Here is a 20,838-nt window from a genome sequence, read left to right as displayed (position 1 = left end):
TAAAAATGTAACCCAATGGCTTGAAATGGCAAAAATTGGGTTAAAACAACCCAGCATTTTTTTTTTAGAGTGTACTACAACTAAACTTTTATTATAGTAATTTACTGGCAAAAATCAACTAATTCAAAGTTTGAAATTAACAATGAACTAACTGATACTTGATGCCCCTCCACATCTAACCTGAGACTCTGATCAGACTGAGCTTTTTTGTGCTGTATATACGCACATCATGCAAATGGGAGCGTCTTCCGATGAGGAAAAGCTCAGCATAAGATGGGTCACCCTCACCACGGTCTCTCACACTCATCAACATGTTGGTTGGGTTATACAGCTCACGCTGAGTTCCATTCCCTACCATTGAGGAAGCAAATGATTACAGACAGCGTACCTCGCCACACACTGGGCTTGATTCTCAGCACGCATTAGCATGGCCTCCTCGAGAGGCACTGAACCGCCTAATGCGATAAACGGCTGGTCATGACTGATTCCTGCTACACCACAGCGAGCTGTGAAGTGATATGGGGGAGCTGAGACAACATCTTTCACTTTTTACCTGAATACCAGGAATTTTCTCACAAGGGTTAAAACTGCAACTGTGCCACTTGAGTTAGTGTTGGGATTCATTTAGAAGCTGATCATTACAGCGAGCACACAATATTTTTTTTTTTTTTTTTTAACACAACAAAAAAAAAAATTAACACAAAAAAAACATAATGGATTTGCACGCTTCCACAAAAGTGTTTGTCTATTTTATATTTAGGCCTATGCTTTGAGCACATATAGTGAATATCCACTTATATGACTTCTGTTTTTTTCATATATCTGTAAAATACAAATGTTTTGATTTGAACATATTTTTGTGAAATAAATAAATAAATTATTATACCATATATATATATATATATGAAGATAAAAACTGATATATAATTATATATATTTTATCAGTTTGTCAGTATTAAATCACAAATTGTTTTACCCAACAAATAGTTTTGTCAAAAACCTGACATATTAATATTAAACATTTAAAATAACAAATATAGATTTGTTTAAAATATAAATTATATATATATATATATATATATATATATATATATATGTAGATAACAACTGATATAACTAGTCATACCCTACAAATAGTTTTAATAAATATTTGCCCAAAAATATTTTTAAAAATTAAATATTTGTATTAAAATATATTATATTATTATCTGTTTTTAGCTTACAAATATATGTCTATTTAAATATAAATAAAACATAAATAAATAGATACATAAAATTGCTTTATATTAGGGTTTAATATTGCTAATAATAAAGTAGTTTTGACACATAAATCTCCACCACAAATAAAAACAATAAATAAATCAGAGCTTACAAACGTCAATTTTATAAGTCCGAAAATAAATTCTTCACAATTGTTTTGTTTTTAACCTCTTAACCAGCGCCCCTATTTTTGAGAATTTTCTGAAAACGACATACCCAAATACAAATCTTTGTAGCTCTTGAACCCTATGGTCCACATTCATAACTCTGATATTTTTTTAAACTAGACACTTGAAACTTTGTTACCCAAGAGTCATTATAACTCAAAGTAGCATAGGAACAGAGTAAAACAAGGTTAAATATACATGACACTGATTCACGATTTCTTTGAATAAACTTCATTTAGGGAAAAATGTATCAGAATTTTATGTTAAGGCCTTGAAAACACCATAAAGATAAAACTGAATGTCTGACCATGTTTTGATTCAAATTTGAGGAAGATACTCCCAAAAATGTAGTTCCTGTAAGCTTTTATTCAAGAAAAGTCTAGGCGTCCTTTCCAAAAGGCCACTTGGAGACTCCAAATGGATACCTGGTTACCAAATGACATAAGGAGTAAACACTACATACTACATACATGTTTATCCATTCAGAACTATTCTGCCCATCAAACTACACAAGAAAAAATTATTTCAGCACAACATTTTAACATTTTAACAAAATACTCTTTATTTTGAACATTTATAATAGCAAAAACAGTGAAAAAAAACTTCATTTATATGTTCCAAAAGTGATTGTTTTACTAATGAATAAAATATATAAAAAGAAAAAAATAACATTTGTAATTGCAACAGTGTTTTTTACTCAAATAAGTTACAATAAACAATTACAATGAATATCCAATTACAAAAACAAAAAGCAACCACTTACAGTATTTACAAAGTGTAGGAAGACATGTTGATCAAGGCAGTCACCACCAAGGTTTGTTCTGGAAACCAAAGCCACTGAAAGACAGGAGAAATAAAGTGTGTAAGCAGAACAAATAAAATTTGCACAGGAAAACACACACACAAAAGAGGATTTCAGTTTGAGTCACATTCATCTATTAGCAGCATCAATATTCCATCATATTACAATATCAAATATCACATACCTTATCGTTATAATGCTCAGCAATAAAAATGCTTTGTAATTATTATTTTTTCTATGTATAAAATTATATATATATATTTATTATATCTTCACCTGACATCTTGTAATCCTTTCCTTCCATTATATTTATATTCAATGCACCATTCATTCATATAAACGTATCACTGTAATCTCATATCTTGCTAGTTATCTCCACTGTTATTTTATAATCAACACATCTTCACCTGACTTCTTATAATCCTTTCCTTCCATTATTGTTATATTCAATGCAACATAAATATAATGTGTGTGATAAAAATATTTTCTCTTTATGTATCGTTATAATATAACGTTACAGCTCTATCAGCTGCTCGTGTAGCCTTGTGTCTTTGCTAGTAGCTTGTCCATCGTCATTTTATAATCAAAAACATTACATGAACAGAAAAACTGCCAATAATAAACATAACAATAAATGACAATGTGTTGAAACTTACCGATCTAAAACGGGATCGAGTCCATGAACAAACATCTCCTCTCGACAGACGCTCGACACCGTGTTCAGATGCATCTCTCTGCGTCTTTGCTCTTCGTCGCTGCTTCTCATCACTTCCTCCAAAATACTCTCAACACCACAAAAACGCTTCTGTAGACGATGATCCATGATGGAGATTGTCAAATATAACTTTGGAGAAAATCTATGAGTTGATACGAGCTCCGTGTAGCGAACCAATACATAGCCTATGCGCTCCGTGCGTAAAATGGCGAAAGTGCACGAGCGAATAACAACATTGCGCACTTGTGTTTGACAAATCTGCTTGAGAACTGTCAATCACTGCAATCGTGTTTTAATTGGTCAATACTCCCATCCATCAAAACATTGCCGATTACACATTGGCTGGCTATATCCAGACTTTATCCAGCCAAAAACCGAGATGCGAGATTGAGAGGTTTCTAAGCCAGTCAGGCGGTCCCTTGGCATTTTGATCGATTACAGAGCCTGTGATTGAAGGAGAGAGAAGGGGGATGACTCATTTTATCCGGAAGAGTCTAAACTACAGGGGTGAGATGGCTTTCGAGTGTTGGAAAATAGATAAGAATCGATATTTTTTTGAAAATAAACATGACGCGAACTCTATCTCGAAAACGCTCATGCAAACAAAGGAGGATATTTCATTTTTTTCCCTATTTTTTCGTTGTTTTGGATTAAAAAGTGGGATGCATTTTGAAGAATGGACCCTTACATTGAAATGTATGCTGTTGTTTCTTGGATTCGTCCGAACTGATCTGAACCATACGAGATGAAAGATGAGTATAGCGGTTCATTTTACTCATTTTCAAATGAGAGGTCCTTTTGCATTTAATTTAACCCTTTCCTCTCTGTTGTATTGATTGCAAAAACAAGTTTAGAACATGATTCTGGAGTGTTTTAGCTTTCAAATGATGCATAGTTTATGATAGTCAGTTGAATATTTGTTATAAAACAAAGCTTAAAAAAGTGATAAAAGTTTAGCCACGCCCTCGACGGCCCGTCATCGGGCCGGTGCTTGATAAGAGGTTAATGATAATGCAAGGAGGAGATACACCATTTATCATATTTACTTTTTATTAATCATATTTATCTTTTAAAACTATTAACCATAATAAACGACAATTCTGTCAATCCACAACTAGCAGTAACTTTAGGATTTCTCAAGGAATCTGACCTGAGAGACATTTCAAAACCATCTAATGAGCAATATTTTGATGAGACATATTATTGTCTCATCATATACTTCTCATCTGGCATACACCAAAAAGAAATGGCCATAACACGTTTTTTGTTTTTTTTTTGTTTTTTTGAAATCATTTCAAACATGATTTCAATACATTATTTCCCATTTTGTTTGTTCCCATGTTTCACAGCCCTGCCGAAGAACACTGTAGACTAATGATCAATGGTTGCTAGGGTGTTGTTAGAAGGTAGCTAAGGTATTTTGAATGGTTGCTAGGTTAGTGGTCAGGCTTAGCCAATTCTCCATGACAATTCTCTGGCCCTTGAAATCCACTTTCCTGCAAAGTTTAGCTCCAACCTTGATCAAACTCGCTTGCCTGAAGGTTTGTTGTCACTTAATTAGCTTGTTCATAACAGGTGTGTGATTAGGGTTTGAAAGCAGAAAGTGGCCCTTGAGGGCCAGAGTTGAGAACCCTTTCTCTATGATATTCTGGTAAAAATATCACTTAGAAACACCACTGATTAAATAATTAGACTGTGAAATAAACATGTTTTTACCATCCTCTGGAGCTCAAACAAACAAACTGAATTGAGAGGTTTTTGATTTCAATAATAGGGCTTTAAGTCAACAATACTAATTTATTTGGTGCGCTTGTACAGAAGTTCTGTCTGTCCTTGAACACCAAACTTCACTGAGACTAAGAGGCTGCTGTTGTTTATTTGCATTGTGACACATTTCCTCAAATAATAAGTCTTTGGATCAAGCCTTTATGTCAAAAAAAGTAAAAAGTATACTTAAGTGCAGTCCAATCTTTAAAAGCATTGGAGAGCAGACAAGAGCTGGGCAGACTGTTGTCTACTTCCTCTTTGGCTTGGTTGGGTTAGCATGCTGCAATCTACACACACCATTGGCCCTGGAGACTAAATTATTGATTTGTTGTTTTTATACCGTTATGATAGGCCACCATGTAACACATCCCTCATAAAAACTGCATTAGTATTTCTGTCTCTAGTGGCACCCATGGCATCCTCCACACACTCTAAAATAGATTTGCACATCTCCTCGGACAACTATGTATTTGCAAGTTAATGTCTAACAAAATGCAGCATAATCTTCAGTGTTTTCTCAATAAGCACACCGGTTTAATGAACGTGGCAGCGCTCTACAAACTCCTTGATTTTTACCCACCCGATTTGTGTTTACGTACGCCCTTAGGGCAAGACTGATTACTGTAATCTCATTATTATTACTTGAATTTTTTAAAAAAAATGAATTTAATTTTTGAGAATCATGACTGAGAATGGGAATTCATTTTAGTTGAAAATTACCTTAATTACGTATACAAAAAAATTTTTTAAATATAATTCAATAATTTTTAAATGTTAATTTAACATTTTATGTATGTTTTTTTAACAAGTTTTATGTATAAATTCATAAAAAAATATATATAATCATATACCAAAAATAATATATATATATATATATATATATATATATTAAAATAAATTATTAAATAAATAATTTAAATGTAATGTATATTGACAAATATAAAGAAGTATTATAATAGTATTATAGTAATACAAATTGAGGGAACATCAAGTTTTTGTTGTAATGGTGGCGCGCCCTTTATTGTTCTGGAAAAATTACAAAATGCATATAATATATTAATGAATGAAAAAGGTAATTAATAAATAAAATGCATTAAAATGCATTTATATGGATCAATAAAATGATGTTTTATATGTGTATATATAAAACAAAATATCATTTTTGCTATAAAAATATATTTTTATAATTTAAAAATATAATTTTAATACACTTTAATGTAAGCATACATTTTCCCTAAAATTTGGGAGGAAAATGTCCTTAATTTTCTGAAAATTATTAAAAAAATAAATTAATTAATAAAGGGGAAATATTACAAAATAATTATGTAAATAAATAAATGGAAATGATTACAATACAAATGAAAGAATAAATGAATGAATAAATTAAAGGATTTGTATTATTATTATTATTATTCACAAATAAACTACAGAATTAAGCATATACAACTACAAGGAGCATACACACACACACACACAAAGAACAACAAAAAAAAAGATTTTCTCCAGAGATTTCTCTTTGTTCAAAATACCCCATGCAACTCCAGTGGTGTTGGTAGTTATGAGTAAAACCTTTTCTTTTGCTTAGGGAAAGTCATTTCTCATGTTTTGGAGAGGTAACATTTCCGAAACACTTCTCACTCTCGTGTGTTTCTGAGACGAGGGCTTCTGGGCAAACCCAAGTCAGACATGTGGCCACCATAAATTATTAAAAGCTCATTGCTTATTCAGTCTGCCTGTCCTCATCTTTGCTCTGTGTAATGGAGGCCCCGGTGGCAAGGGAAAAGGGAACATAGCATTTGCATCAAGCTTTCTCCAAACCGTCTGACTGAGAGGGGCATTTACCTGTTTACTGTGGGGATATTACCTGTTTACTCAGAGTCTGAGGGTGGCCAGCATTTAGTTTGAGGTCAGTAGACTAATATTCAGTGTTGCCGAAGGGATCAAGGTTTTGGGAAAGGGGCTTTTTTTATGATTCAGAGTCATAATCCACCCCATCAGGGAGCAAAGCTCGACCCCGAGGGTAGAGGTGGAGATTGTAAAGATGAGGAGGGGACGCTTTGGGAACAGAGGATGCATGTAAATTGGAATGACTAAGGAGTCTGAGAATTTCGCAAAGGGACTCTGGGACTAGCTGTGTCCGCACACTGAATGCTTTCAAGATGTGTGATAAGAAATGGGAAATCATGCAATTTGAATATTCCAGCTTATACTTGAGAAAGCTTGCAGCCTTTAGAAATTAAAGGAGTAGTTCACTTAAATACTTTTGCTGATAATTCACTCACCCCCATGTCATCCAAGATGTCCATGTCTTTCTTTCTTAAACCATTTATGTTAAGCAAAAAGAGCGAGCCGACTACCATTTTGCCCGAACTTAATTTGATTGTGTTCAATCTGCTTAAATATATGTACAATTTAAATGTACTTAATCCATTTGTGTTGCATTAATTGAAACTACGCGGTGCTTTTAGTTCCCAGCATGCTTTGCATATGGTTGAATTAAGAGAGAATAAATGTTAAAATTCAGTGTTATTTAAGATGCTAATATGTGCTATTGCTAACAAATAGCTAGCTATAGTCTTTCAATTTAATTATGTGTCACTGAAATAACTGAAATATAAATGAATGAATTAATGAATATAAAATAATACCTGAATCATGTCAGGAAGCCACGTTGAGACCACTTAATTTGGGTCTGTTAAAATTACTTAATTTCATGATGTTGAAGTTACATGAACAAATTATGTTTGTTCAATGTAATCCAGTTATGTGGAACCTGTTGATGAAAAAAAAAATAAGTAAAGCAAACATATCATTTTTTTGAGTGTGTCTATGTTGGCTATTGTTCATAGCACTGACTGTAGAAATATAGGTATGAGTGTCCTTTCATATTTGTTATGAAATCCTGTTGACAAATGCCAAATTAAGGAGTCCCTAAAAGAACAAGCATATTACCCCCAAGAAGATTTATGCTGCCTGACATCGGCAGTGCGTTTTCAAAGGCTAATGCGTTGGCAGACACATTTGTCTTGATATGGAGCCAAGAATCATAGAGTACATTTCCACACTGGTCAGTGAGCATCTGAGATGTTATAAAGCACCTTACTGTGAGGACTAATGGAGAGGGTTTCTCCTTTTACTTTGACTTTCACTACGGCTCCCACTGACAAAGACAGAGACAACTGTCATTTCATGGCGTCTATCGGCGAAGCGTCTAAGTTAACTGAGTTTAAAAAGTACTAAACCCAATCTGACATCAAAATTAAACACAGAAAGACACACAATAAAAAAATAAATAAATAAAAATAATAATTAAAGCCAAAACAAAAACATAGACTTCATAGAGTGAAAACTACAATAATAAATTATATATATATATATATATATATATATATATATATATATATATATATATATAATCATGGGTAAAAATGTTGGGTCACAACATAAGGCATCAAAAACATGCATTACTATTGTTAATTTATTTTAAAAGATGACTGGAATATATATATATATATATATATAACATTTTTAATTAATTAACTAATTTTTTAATTAATTAATGCTACCCATATGTAATTAGCCTTAGAATATTTAAAGGGATAGTTCACCCAAAAATTTTAATTCTGTAATAATTTACTCATCCTCAAGTTGTTTCAAACCTGTTGAATTTCTTTCTCCTGCTGAACACAAAATACGATATTTTGAATAATGTTGGTGACCAAACATTTTATGGGCCCTATTTACTATGCTTAATTCATAAAACATGTCAAATGACCGTGCTAGTGTCACACTGCTCATACCCCTCTCTTTCTTATTACATAATAAAATACTTTAAACTAAAAACAGCTTCAATTCAAATTAATATTTCATGTCCATATATATTTCCTTGGTAAGGAGCCATGTAATCAGCAGTATAATATAGCCACATACTTTATCCCATACATAATTAACAGCAATATTGCATTTTCTATGTAATGTCCTTCAGTAGATTTGACATTTAAGAAAACGGTGTATTTTTCTTTAACTCTCCAAACGAACCTATACTTAGCTGGTGAATAAAGATAAGCTAAATACAGCTTGACAGTATATATTATAAGAACATGAAAAGTGCTTCATCAAACCCTCAACAGCATGATTTTACAAAGCCATAAAAAAGGTGATTGGAATATCTTTCCTTTCAAAAATGTAACTTAAAAAGTGTTACTTGCTGTTTCTTTGAAATTGTTTGTGGAATTTACAATAATTTCTGGGTGAAAAAAAGTTAATAAATAATTTTTATTTTTAGTGAATTATTATAACCTTTATTGTACCAAAGAGAGAAGAATACAATTTATTATTATAATTTTTTTAGTTAGTAAATAATAATAATGGATTAATAAAAAAATAAATTATTTATTTATTTATGAACACTTTTCATGTTCATTAATAAATAAATAAAGCTAATAAATAATTTATATTCTTTTAGTTAATAAATAAAATGTATGTATGTATATATATATATATATATATACACACACACACACACACACACACACATATATTAGTTCATAAATACAATTTACTAATAAATAAATAAATAATTTATTCCTTTATGAACACTTTTCATGTTCATAAATAAATAAATAATCACTTTTTGTTTTTTTCACTGCACAACTCCTTTCATGTGAGTTATGGGTCGCTATGCATTCCTGGGCTGAGACTCACAGTGACCAATGTTTCCATCCTGAGATGCTTCTCATCTCTCAGCCTACTCACTCATTTATTACGGCTCTTTTCAAGCAGAATCTCTCTTTTTTTCCTGGAATGGCATTTCAAAAGAAACTCGATCTCAATGCCGCCCGTGAAGAACCTATTAGCAATGATTCACGTAGAATTTCAGGGAAATGTGCATGCGTGACTTCGGACTCTCTCTCTGCAGCCTGGTAGAGGGTCGTAACACAGATGTCGAACAGAAGAACGACATCATCGTAAAAGATGTAAGTGTATCTGTGCCGTCCCTTTAGTGCCGGAGCGCATCTGCGAGAGGTGGGGGCCAACTGGAGCACGCCATTACACCCACTGATGTCTTCTGACTTGCATTACTACGGGAGAATGATCGAGGAGCCCGGCCGCCCTGGAAATAGCCACGGCATGATGGATGTACGGACCCAGGCGCCCTCCGCCGAGAAAAATATATCAGCGCCTGGCCTGGAAATATGGCTACGGGCTAAGAGTGAAAGGGGGATAGGAGTATTCTTATTGACGTAACAAATGATAACACGGACGTGAAAGAGGAGCGTACTGGAAGCTCTAAATGGGTCGTATTCTGAACGCTGCTGCTGCTTTCGGTGAGGGATTGAGGCTTTTAGTGCATCTCTATGTGTGGGTGTTGTTAAATGATGCATGATGTTGGGACCGCCACCCACGCAGCTTAAAGGTGCAACCAGTTTGTCCCAGAGACACCATTGGGTCACGGAGCACCAGACGTGGGAAGCTTACAAAGATAGAGACATTAAGAGACTTTGGGTCTTTTGAGAAGCTCTGCCTAAAGATGCGCAGCATGCAAACGTCACTGTAAAAATAATCCTGTAAAAAAAACGGTAAACTACTGGCAGCTGTGGTTGCCAGCATCATACCGTAAAAATACGGTGTGTTACCGTTTTTGAAATTAACAGCAAAACGCTGTATTGTCAGCTGCAGTATAAAAGTTTAATTTAACAGCTATATACTATAACACAAAAACAGTAATAGACTGTATAGTTACGGTATGATGCCAGTAGTTTACCGTTTTTTTACAGTGAAAGGGAAACATTACCCCCCCCCCCCCAAAAAAAAAAAAAAACATTTACTCAATCTCATGTTGTTCCAAACCTGTATGACTTTCCTTTTGTATAACTTAAAATAATAAACTTTCAAGAATGTTCTCGCTGATCTTTTCATGGAACGATATGTTTATATAGTGAGCGCTATAGCCTTTAACATCAAACAATGACAAATAAACACATTAAAAAAGCATTTTATAAGGCATAAAGTTCACAAGACTTAATATCCCATTTACTTCACAGAATGTGTTTGAAATATATTCTATGATTCATAGGTTATTTTATTTATTTATTTATTTTTTACCTCAAAACGGTGATGAATTTGACATTCAACACAATATTGGGGGAAATTATAGTAATTTCCATGTATAAACAATCATAAACAAACATTATGTGATGACATGGTTCCACAAAACCACATTTTTGTAAATGTCTCACGAAATGTGTGGCACACATTACATTTTTCTTTTATAAAAGCATTTTTTTTTATAACTAATAAGCATTGAATAGGTAATGTCTTATCAATAACTGAAATAATATCTATACCAAAAAGTTTTGTAATATTTTTAGTTGTATATACTGCATACTATATGCTTTCAATGCTGCTGAAATGACCCCCCTCCGAAAATTAACAAACAAAACGCAAAATTAATAAATACATAAACTAATTTATATATATTTAATTAACCCTATGGTTTCACTTTATTTTATAGTCAAGTTACCCTTAAACTGTACATGCTATGTACTTAATCATTACAATACATGGGTAATATCTACACTATAAAACAATATTTAATTTAAAAAAAAAATAAGTAACCTGGTTGTCTTAAAATTTTAAGTATATTGAAATGGAAAAATTTAGTTAATAAAATGAAGGAGATTGATTTAATCATCAGAAACTCAAAATATTATGTTCTCTGAACTACATAAATGATCTAAGTTGATTTGACAAAAGAAAAAAAATTGTGATTACAAATCATGATAGTATATATATATATATATATATATATATATACGTATATATATATATATATATTTTTTTTTTTTTTTTTTACAGTGTAGGTACTAACCCTAAACCTAAACTTAGCCCTTTCCGTTACCTTATATTAGCAGTACGTCTTTAGGTAAGTGCACTGTAAGTACATGCAAGTGCACATACTGTAAAATAAAGTGCAAATTATACTATAAAAGAATATACATCAAACAAAAATAACACTTGTCTACAAAAATAACCATTGCAGCTTGGAGATTCTTCAAAACAGCATTCAAGTTTGGAACAACACGAGGTTGAGTAAATGATGACTAATGCTCATTTTTTGGGTAGACTATTCCTTTAAATAGCAAGTTTCAGCGAGGTACATTTTGCGGAGGCACAAAAATAACATTTCAAATAAGTAAAGAAGAAGACACTCAGACGGTCTCATCCCTTTTTTGGCAGAGTCTCCACCATGATACATCCTTTACATGTGTGGGAAGAGAGTTTCCCCATTTAGGATCTGATTTTTCCAGACAAGGATCTCCCCATATGTGGGTTTTCTCACGCGTTTACGAAGGTGGGATACACTCTCCTGAGGATTCGGTGTGGTGCAACAGCTTCCAGTTGGATGAGTGGGCTTTGGGATCTCCATCCAAATATCCGCACACGTATTTGAAAGGAGGATGGTGTTCAGGGAAGCCATCTGCTACGATGAAAAAGATCATGCTGTACATGTGACTAGGGCTGGGCGATATGGCCAAAAAATCATATCTCGATATTTTTTGGTCAAATGGCGATATACGATATATATCTCGGTACTTTCTAAGTTTTCTATTTAGATAAAGAAAATCTTTATATTTAAAAAAAAAAATATATATATATATATATATATATATATATATATATTCACATTCGGCCCAATGATATCCTACAAACAATGTTGATATTGAAGGATATGGAAACAAATATAATATAGGCTATGCAATATATTATGTGCAAAAAGCTTTTGTTTTTATATTGACTAGAAGCTGAACTAAAAATGAAAATAAAAATAAACAAAAGCACAAACTAATTATATTAGCCTGCATTTGATTACCCCATTATAATCACTTTCACTTTCATTAAAAATATATACTTGTAGGTTTAAAATTCCACATATGGCACATTTATTTTCTCCAACAACAAATATTTTAGCAATATGTTTATTTTAGTCAGAATTATTGCGTACTACGTAGTACTATTCACGCGCATGCGCGCGCCGGCGCTCGTTCAAGGAAGCATGAATTTTAGCGGAGATTCACTTGCAGAAGCTCGTCCTCTTCTGACATGGACATATTTGTTGTGAAATGGACATATTTGCTTTACTTTCTAACATTTACAGATGGAGAATATGTGAAATGTAAGTTGAGCACTGAGGAAAGCACCACATCTCAAACGCATTAAACAGCGCAAGTATATCTGTCAGTCAGCAACAGTGTCTGTCAGAGCATTTGACAGGGCGGCAAGCTGCCTTAAACTTGTTAACTATATCAAAGTGATTTTGACGCAATTAATATAAGCTTGTGTCATGTTAGGACAAATTGTACTACGTAGCCTAGCTACTTTCACTGCAGCAGCTCACACTGCAACCTCCGCTATTTTTCAGATGTGCTCATATCAAACTACTGTATCGATATAAACGGTATTGCCTCATTCCATATCGTTTCAAAAGAATATAACGATACATCGTACATATTCGATATATCGCCCAGTCCTACATGTGACCCATAAAAATCTAACTTTTTGGGCGTGAAGATGCAACTGCCGAGACATCTGCTCTCCTAAAACACAATAAGTGCGTTTGCCCACCTTTTTCACACCCACACACAAATAATTTATAAGAAAAACAAAAATATTAAATGCATGGATCTGCCATTTGACAGTGAACAAGTTATATGCACAATATAAATGTAACATCAAAACAAAATGATGGCTACATTTATTTCCTTCAGATACTGTAAGTCGTTTCAAATGCCAATGAATTATCCTGCTTACTGCACGGCTGTTTAGCAAATATGGACATGAAATACTGCATTTAGTTATATTATTAAATAGAAAGGATTGTGGAGTGCTATGAGAGGCATCAAAGTAGCACATATAGTGTCAGTAATATATACCCGCTGAAAACCCTTTCTAAAACCAGCCAAGCCAGGCTGAAAAACCAGTTAAATGATTTCGATTCATAGCCATTCTGTTATTCAGACAAACAGCACACTTTCAATTATGATGTTACTTTTATACGACAGTTCGATAGACAATAAGTTAATATTGCATTACTAACATTTTATGCACAATATTGCCATTTATTTTTGCTCCGCCAACGGAAGTAACTCTAAACAAAGCCAATACGAAACTGCACATCTCCAAGTAACAACAGTAGTGGTGTTTCATTTCTGAACGAATCACTGTTTAATGAATGAATCAGTAAGAGATTCATTGGTTTGTGTCCTGAATGAATCTCTGCTATTGAATCAGATGAGTCAATGATTCAATGGCTCATTTATTGGCTGCATCCAAAATCGTAAATACTATATAGTAGCGGAAAAAACAGTATGTGACAAAATAAGTATGTCGGATTTCATAAAAGCACTATTCCCGGCGAGATTCTGAAGTGTGCATAAGATAAGCAATTTTATGCGATGGAATTGCGGGAACTTGCTAAAACTATGGTTTGATGAAAAAGAGAAAAAAAGGTGATCACCCCCAGCACTGTTCTCACTAGACTACTACCTTTATGTAAAGAGCTATTTCTTATTACGTCCTATGATAAGCAAGCATAACTACATCACAGAATGTGCTAGGAATATTTCGGATCTCGTTTTATTTTAGACCTTGATAAACACATCAAACTTGCAAAACATTGATGAGTCAAACAAGTTCTGTAGCTTTACAGAAGGAATATGCTACAACCTTTGTAAAAATTAATAAATAAAATATAAAAAAATAAAGTGTGCTCCTGTTTTACAGCTTTTTCGATGATGTTCACGTCGCGTAATTACGTCACTTCATTACGTTCCCATGGCAACAGGGGGAAACGGCTGCGCTCGTGTGATGCAAACGCAACATTTTGCAACTTTCTGCTAAGATATATGTGACTTTTTTTGCAACGAAAATGCGAGGAATATGAAATCATGCAAGCAAATATTTTGCCCGGAAATCGGCAAATTTATGCAGCGAAAGTGCGGTCTATATGAAAAAAAAAATGCCCCTGCATGATAAATATGTGGACTTTGGCTGATTATACACTAAATCATGTGATCCCATAATCACGTTTTTTTCTGGAGGGACTGCCTAATGCCGTATCAATGTCATCTACAGAAAAGTGGAAATAAATCGGTCTGCCTTATGTAATTCGGTATTACACATGATAAGTAAAACAAAAATGTGTACAAATTCACACATTATGTTTTGTAAACTTACTAAGATGTACAAAGAAACATGTTTTACACCTATGGAGTGTGTATATCACACAGTACACACATTCATACACACAGATTGCTGTAATGAGTTGCCTTTATGCTCACACATGAATGCAAGGGCACATTAAAAGTTTTAATTAAGCATCTTAAAAAATGCAGCTCCTCTCATGATCTCACACATCCTCTTAAGGCTAAAAGATACTGAACTAATTTAATCTCACATCCAGTAAAGCTCATTCATACATGGGCAGTAGAGCCATTTGTTTCGGTCAAACAGGATAATCTCTCGTGATTCTTGTTAGTCGGCTCTATTATTTATGTCTGCTTTTTGCTTAAATGGGTCATATTTCCCCCTGAAGCCTATTTTTATAATGTTAGCTTTGTTTCTTGTACCAAGACATTTGTGTATGCAGTTTTGCCTGTTTATTAAACAATGCTGGACTGACAGTAGATTGACAGTATTGAACAATTTACTAATTAAAACAATACAGTTAAAGCTAACCAATTGGGAAATATAGAAAATTGAGTTGGTGAATCGTTTGTGTGAATCTATTCATTTAAATTGATACTTTCAACAACTTTCCTATACGCTTCTAAAGAGATTTTCATATGAGTGAGAACTGTTTGAGTGAGACAAATCCCGGGAATGAATCAGACTTTCCGAAGGTACATAAAAGAGATTCAGAGAACTGTTTAGAATGAACCAATTCACTAGAATGAATCGTATGATAGCCTGTTCTTGCCATTGAATGAATGAATGAATGCAACTGGTTATCACACAATTCTGATTTCCCTTCTCGCAATTCTTAGAATATATATCTTACAATTCTGACATTTCTATTCTATTCTATTCAGATTTGTGAGAAATAAACTATTATAATTGCTAAATGTGAATTCGCAATTGTGAGTATGGAAGAAAAAGTCTGAATTGTGAAATATTACGAATTGTGATACAATTGTGAGAATAAAAATTGCAAATGCCGTTTTTATTTTGATATTTCGTGGCAAATTCAGGATTGGGAGATAAAATGGCGCAATGAGTTTTTGTCGGAAACAAGCTTCCACAGAATCATGAAACAATATTTACTAAAATATTTAAATATAACTTAATATTTACATGAATATACCATTAATAGAGTGTGACATCGACTGGTCTCGCTCACCAGAAACGCTCCACTCAGGTGTTCACCTCTTCAGCCACAGATCAAGAGGGTGTTTGACACTGAGGTCCAGTCTTCTCCGTGGGGAGGCGAAACATCAGCTGGAAGCCTCAGATCTAGTGCCTGATTTGGAGACTCTCTTTGACACCCGGGCTGATCCTCCCCCTACGAGAGAGAAAAGGACAGTCCTTCAAATCCATAAAGCACCGCAAACCTCCAGCCACTTCACTCCCTTCAGACATGGGAATGATGGCGAGATGAAGCAGAAATCGTGCCTCTCGATAAGAACTTTGAAAGGTTCTGTCAGGATTGAAACAAATCACAACAAAACATGATTTGAGGTGCTATTTATGTCAGGTTGGATATTAAAAAGTGTTTTTTACATATGAAAATTAAGTCCAGTGGAGGAATAGTGCAGGAAAAAACATTGTCCTTAAAATAATAATAGTTTAATGGGTGTAGCAATTTTTTAGGATTTTAATATGGTCAAAAATGTATGCACAATAAAACAAGGAGTGTGCATTAGGAATGTGAAGGGGGTTTAATTTTTAAAGGAGTAGTTCACTTTAAAAAAAAAAAAAAACTTTTTCTGATAATTTACTCACCCCCATGTCATCCAAGATGTCCATGTCTTTTTTCTTCAGTTGAAAAGAAATTAAGGTTTTTGATGAAAACATTCCAGGATTTTCTCCGTATAATGGACTTCAATGGGGTCCAAACGGTTCAAGGTCCAAAAAAGAGTTCCAGTGCCACTTCAAAGGGCTTTAAACGACACCAGACGACTGAAGAAAGAAAGACATGGATATCTTGAATGACACGGGGGTGAGAAAATTATCAGCAAAAGTGTTTTTTTTAAGTGAACTACTCCTTTAAATTGTTTCCATCAAATTCTTAACAAGAACAAGCAAAGAAATGCATTTTGAAGGGATAATTCACCCAAAAAATTAAGACTTTCATTCATAAGTTTAACACAAAGATATTTTAAATTAAATCTGAGAGATTGACAGCCTACACAACTACCGTATTGCTGTACTCATCGACAATAAAGGCCAATGTCATGTATACCCGTGATTGTGTAGAATATTTTTTACAAAAAAAAAAAAGTTATGATAATGAAATTGTTTTTTAAATGTTTTCCCCCAATTAACTAAATTTTATTTGTGAATGTACCGAATCCAGTTAACGTTACTGTTTTTGTTTTACTTATAGCTACATTTACTCATACAGTGTATGCAATTGATTTCACTGCTTTAAAATATGCTTTTAAATAAGATTTTTTTTTATTTAGACACACAAACATATACATGACATGCATTTTGCATTTATAAAACTCTCAGTAAAGAATAATATACAAAAAAAAGCAATTTAAAGTATATTTTTAACACACATTCTTTATAGTATATCCATGTTTTTGCTAGAGCTCATGACCACATTTGTAAATCGTGTTTTTCATCATTGCAGAGTCATGACGGATCTCTCTTTATAAGTGTCACACACGAGATGGCGCCGCTATCTGAAGCGTACCATCATGACCCAGATCTAGTTAATGGCCCAATCTGACTGACAAGTCATCAGAGCCTGAAACATGGATTCATCTTCCATTCAGCTTATTGAGACCTCTAGTCTAGGCCACAAACCAGGCCAGCCAAAAGAAAGCCGTGCTCAGGATGAACACACAGGGACTGGGAGATGATTTGATTAAAGACGGACCCCCGGGGTCCCACATCCTGACAAATGGTGGATGTGTAAGACAGGCTGTGTGCCTTGAGAGTCTGACACACAGCAATATGAAGAAACAGAGGTGTTGAAAACAAATTGGGAAATCTGGCATCATCCGCCTGCATGCGTTGAATGAGGGATTTGATTAGAGGTTCCCCTGAATGAACAGATTTCGCCTGAATTGTTTTTGTGGGCGGGTTCCTGTCTTGAGCATAGGCTGGCGTCCCGCTGCTTCATCGAATATTTGACAGGAAATGCTAATATGGTGTGCACAGATTTCACATCATTTGAACTTTTTGACAGCACACTGCATGTCTTTGCAGGCCATCCATCCAAATATCCAGCCCAGTCTCATCCCAAGGCGTCATATAGGTGACGCTTTAGACATTTCGTCTACATCTGATGCACATGGCACCCTTTAGCGTCAATATGAGACGCAGATATATATGGCGCCTCCTAGTGGTCTAACCCTAACCCTACCCCAGACCAGACCGACTCATAACCGAAGTGCAAACCCTTTAAACCCATTTAAAAAGCATGGTAAAATCAATGTAGCACGTGGCTCATAACTTATTTCTTAGTAAAATATTAGAGTTCAGTATTTTGTAAAGTACATCCACACATAGTCAAGAAAGATAAAAAAATACATTCCAGCTGAGCAAAATCATGAACAGTGTTTGCATTGCTTAACAAAAAAAAACAAAAAACGTTGGTATTGTTTAAAATTTATGACATATGGACATTATCTAAATACTTCATTACAACATTTGCAAGATCATGAGGCATTTCCTCATTGAAATGCAAGTTCAAATTAACCCCGTACTGCACAACATTGCAAGACTTTCTGGTGGTTCTTGTGAAAAAAAGACGCCATGAGCAAGAATCTGGACGAGAATGTTTTGTCTGGCTCAGTCAACCTCAGGCTAAAGAACAACTCGCTCTTATTTTCACTAGAGGGAAAAAAATTATTAAACATTCATTTGCATTGAGAATATATTTTGGGCTGCCCTTGCGGCACTTGTCAGTGAAGCATTCTGGGAATATTAACTGCCACTGGTCAGATAGAGACCCATGATTGGCCATACTAAGAGTTGCAGTTCGAATTCTTACGAACTCTCAATAAAAATGTCAAAATAAACGGTAACACTTTACGGTAAGGGTATAAATTCATGCACGAAATAGGCATTAATTGATATATCATTTCTCATGAATCATCAGGAACTGACACATGTTCAACGTCTTTCATTCATGACATCATGGGACTTTACCGTCAAAAATACGGTAGCAACATTTTTGTTTTTACAGACTTAAAATTTACAGTAATAAACCGTATTTCATTATCTGCTTTAATGTTAATTAACCAACCTATTGAATAATTGATATCTGTTTTGTACCATTGTAATACAATGCAATAATCATTAATTTAACATTAATGTAACATAACACCCTATGTACATAACTGATTAGAAAAACAAACAAACAAGAAAACTATGAGGAATTACATAAAATGTGAAGTGTCACACAGGGAATTGAGGGAATGTCAATTTACGGTTTTCACTGTAAATTATACAGTGAGTTGTTCTTTTTGACTTTCAAAAACTGTAAATTTAACGGTATTTTACAGTAAAATTACATTAAATGTACCATGAGATCTATCACAGTTATTTACTGTTATTTATTTAACCAATTAACAGTTTTCACCATAGCATTTTTACAGTATTTTACTGTTAAAATCACAATTATTTTTTTACAGCGTACTCTTCGAATTATTAAAGGAATATATAAAAATAAACATTACCTCTTGCACGCATGCAGGCTATAAGTCTTCACTCTTAGAAAAAAAGGTATAAAGCTGTCACTGGGATGGACCTCTTCAAAAGGTACACTTTTGTTCCCAAAGGCTGCATATTGGTACCTTAGTGGTACATATTAGCACCTAAAATGGACATATTAGCTCATGAAATGTACATATTAACATCTAAAATGGACATATTACCACCTGAAATGGACATATTAGCTCATGAAATGGACATATTAACACTTAAAATGTACATAATAGTACCTAAAATGTACATATTATCACCTAATATTTACATATTAGCTCCTGAAATGTACATATTAGCACCTAAAATGTACATATTAACACTTAAAATGTACATATTAACAACTAAAATGTACTTATTAGCACCTAAAATGTACATATTAACACCTAAAATGTACATATTAGCTCATGAAATGGGACATATTAGCACCTAAAACGTACATATCAGCACCTAACATGGACAAAAGTTTACCATTAGAAAAGGTACAGCCCCAGTGACAGCTTTTGCACCTTTTTTCAGAAAGTGTATAAATTAATGTGAGAACTGTATTTACGAATAATGATCTTAGTTACCTAGCATGTTTATGTCTTCTTCATAGCCTGCAGGTAAATGGACAGACCTCAAAATTGGCCAATCACAGCAAATAGCGCACAAATTCTGTTTACATTCATCAGTAACTAAGGATAATCTTTAAATGACTTCATCGTGTGTGTGTGTGTGTGTGTGACCCCTCAACTAAAGTGATGGCTTGATCTTTTGAAACACTGATGAATTTTCTTCCATTTACAATTAATTTCTGTTGATTTGGGGGTGAATGAGTATGTCCTTGACAGATTCTTCCAGTTGTTGTTTGTGTTCAGAGGCATTCAGGGGTGTCAGTCATGGTAATATTTCATCCTAAAGGTTCAGCCCACGAGGGTGATGCACAGAAATCTAGTGCATATTTCCTGCAGATGAGGTCAGCTCACCCAGGCAGCATTCATAACTCTTTCTCTGCCTGTTCAGTCGTCAAAAGACAGCTCTACACTTGTTCATGCTTACTTTAGAGTGATTGAACGACTCTTAGTTACATGAAGAACCTGCTTGCAGTACGGCAGCCCACGCGTCATGTGCAACATGTTCCAAGACGAGCTGCAATCTAGTTTGTACTGCAATCTTTAAAACCCACATAATGTCATCAGACAAAAAAA

The 20,838-nt window shown here is 33.9% G+C and overlaps 1 long non-coding RNA gene across 1 annotated transcript; it reads right to left on the bottom strand.

The window, feature by feature from the left end:
• Positions 1-1,773: 1,773 nt before the first annotated feature.
• Positions 1,774-3,273, bottom strand: LOC120484141 (uncharacterized). The gene is made up of 2 exons (XR_005623683.2): positions 2,886-3,273; positions 1,774-2,264 (listed from the first exon to the last, which is right to left on the bottom strand). It is a non-coding gene; the product is annotated as an uncharacterized LOC120484141 (long non-coding RNA).
• Positions 3,274-20,838: the final 17,565 nt, after the last annotated feature.

Source organism: Pimephales promelas, chromosome 6 (genome assembly GCF_988280905.1).
Source record: "Pimephales promelas chromosome 6, fPimPro1.hap1.1, whole genome shotgun sequence".
In the NCBI taxonomy this organism is placed as follows: domain Eukaryota; kingdom Metazoa; phylum Chordata; class Actinopteri; order Cypriniformes; family Leuciscidae; genus Pimephales; species Pimephales promelas.
Note: the sequence above shows the minus strand (reverse complement) of the source record. Positions and strands in the feature narration are given on the sequence as shown.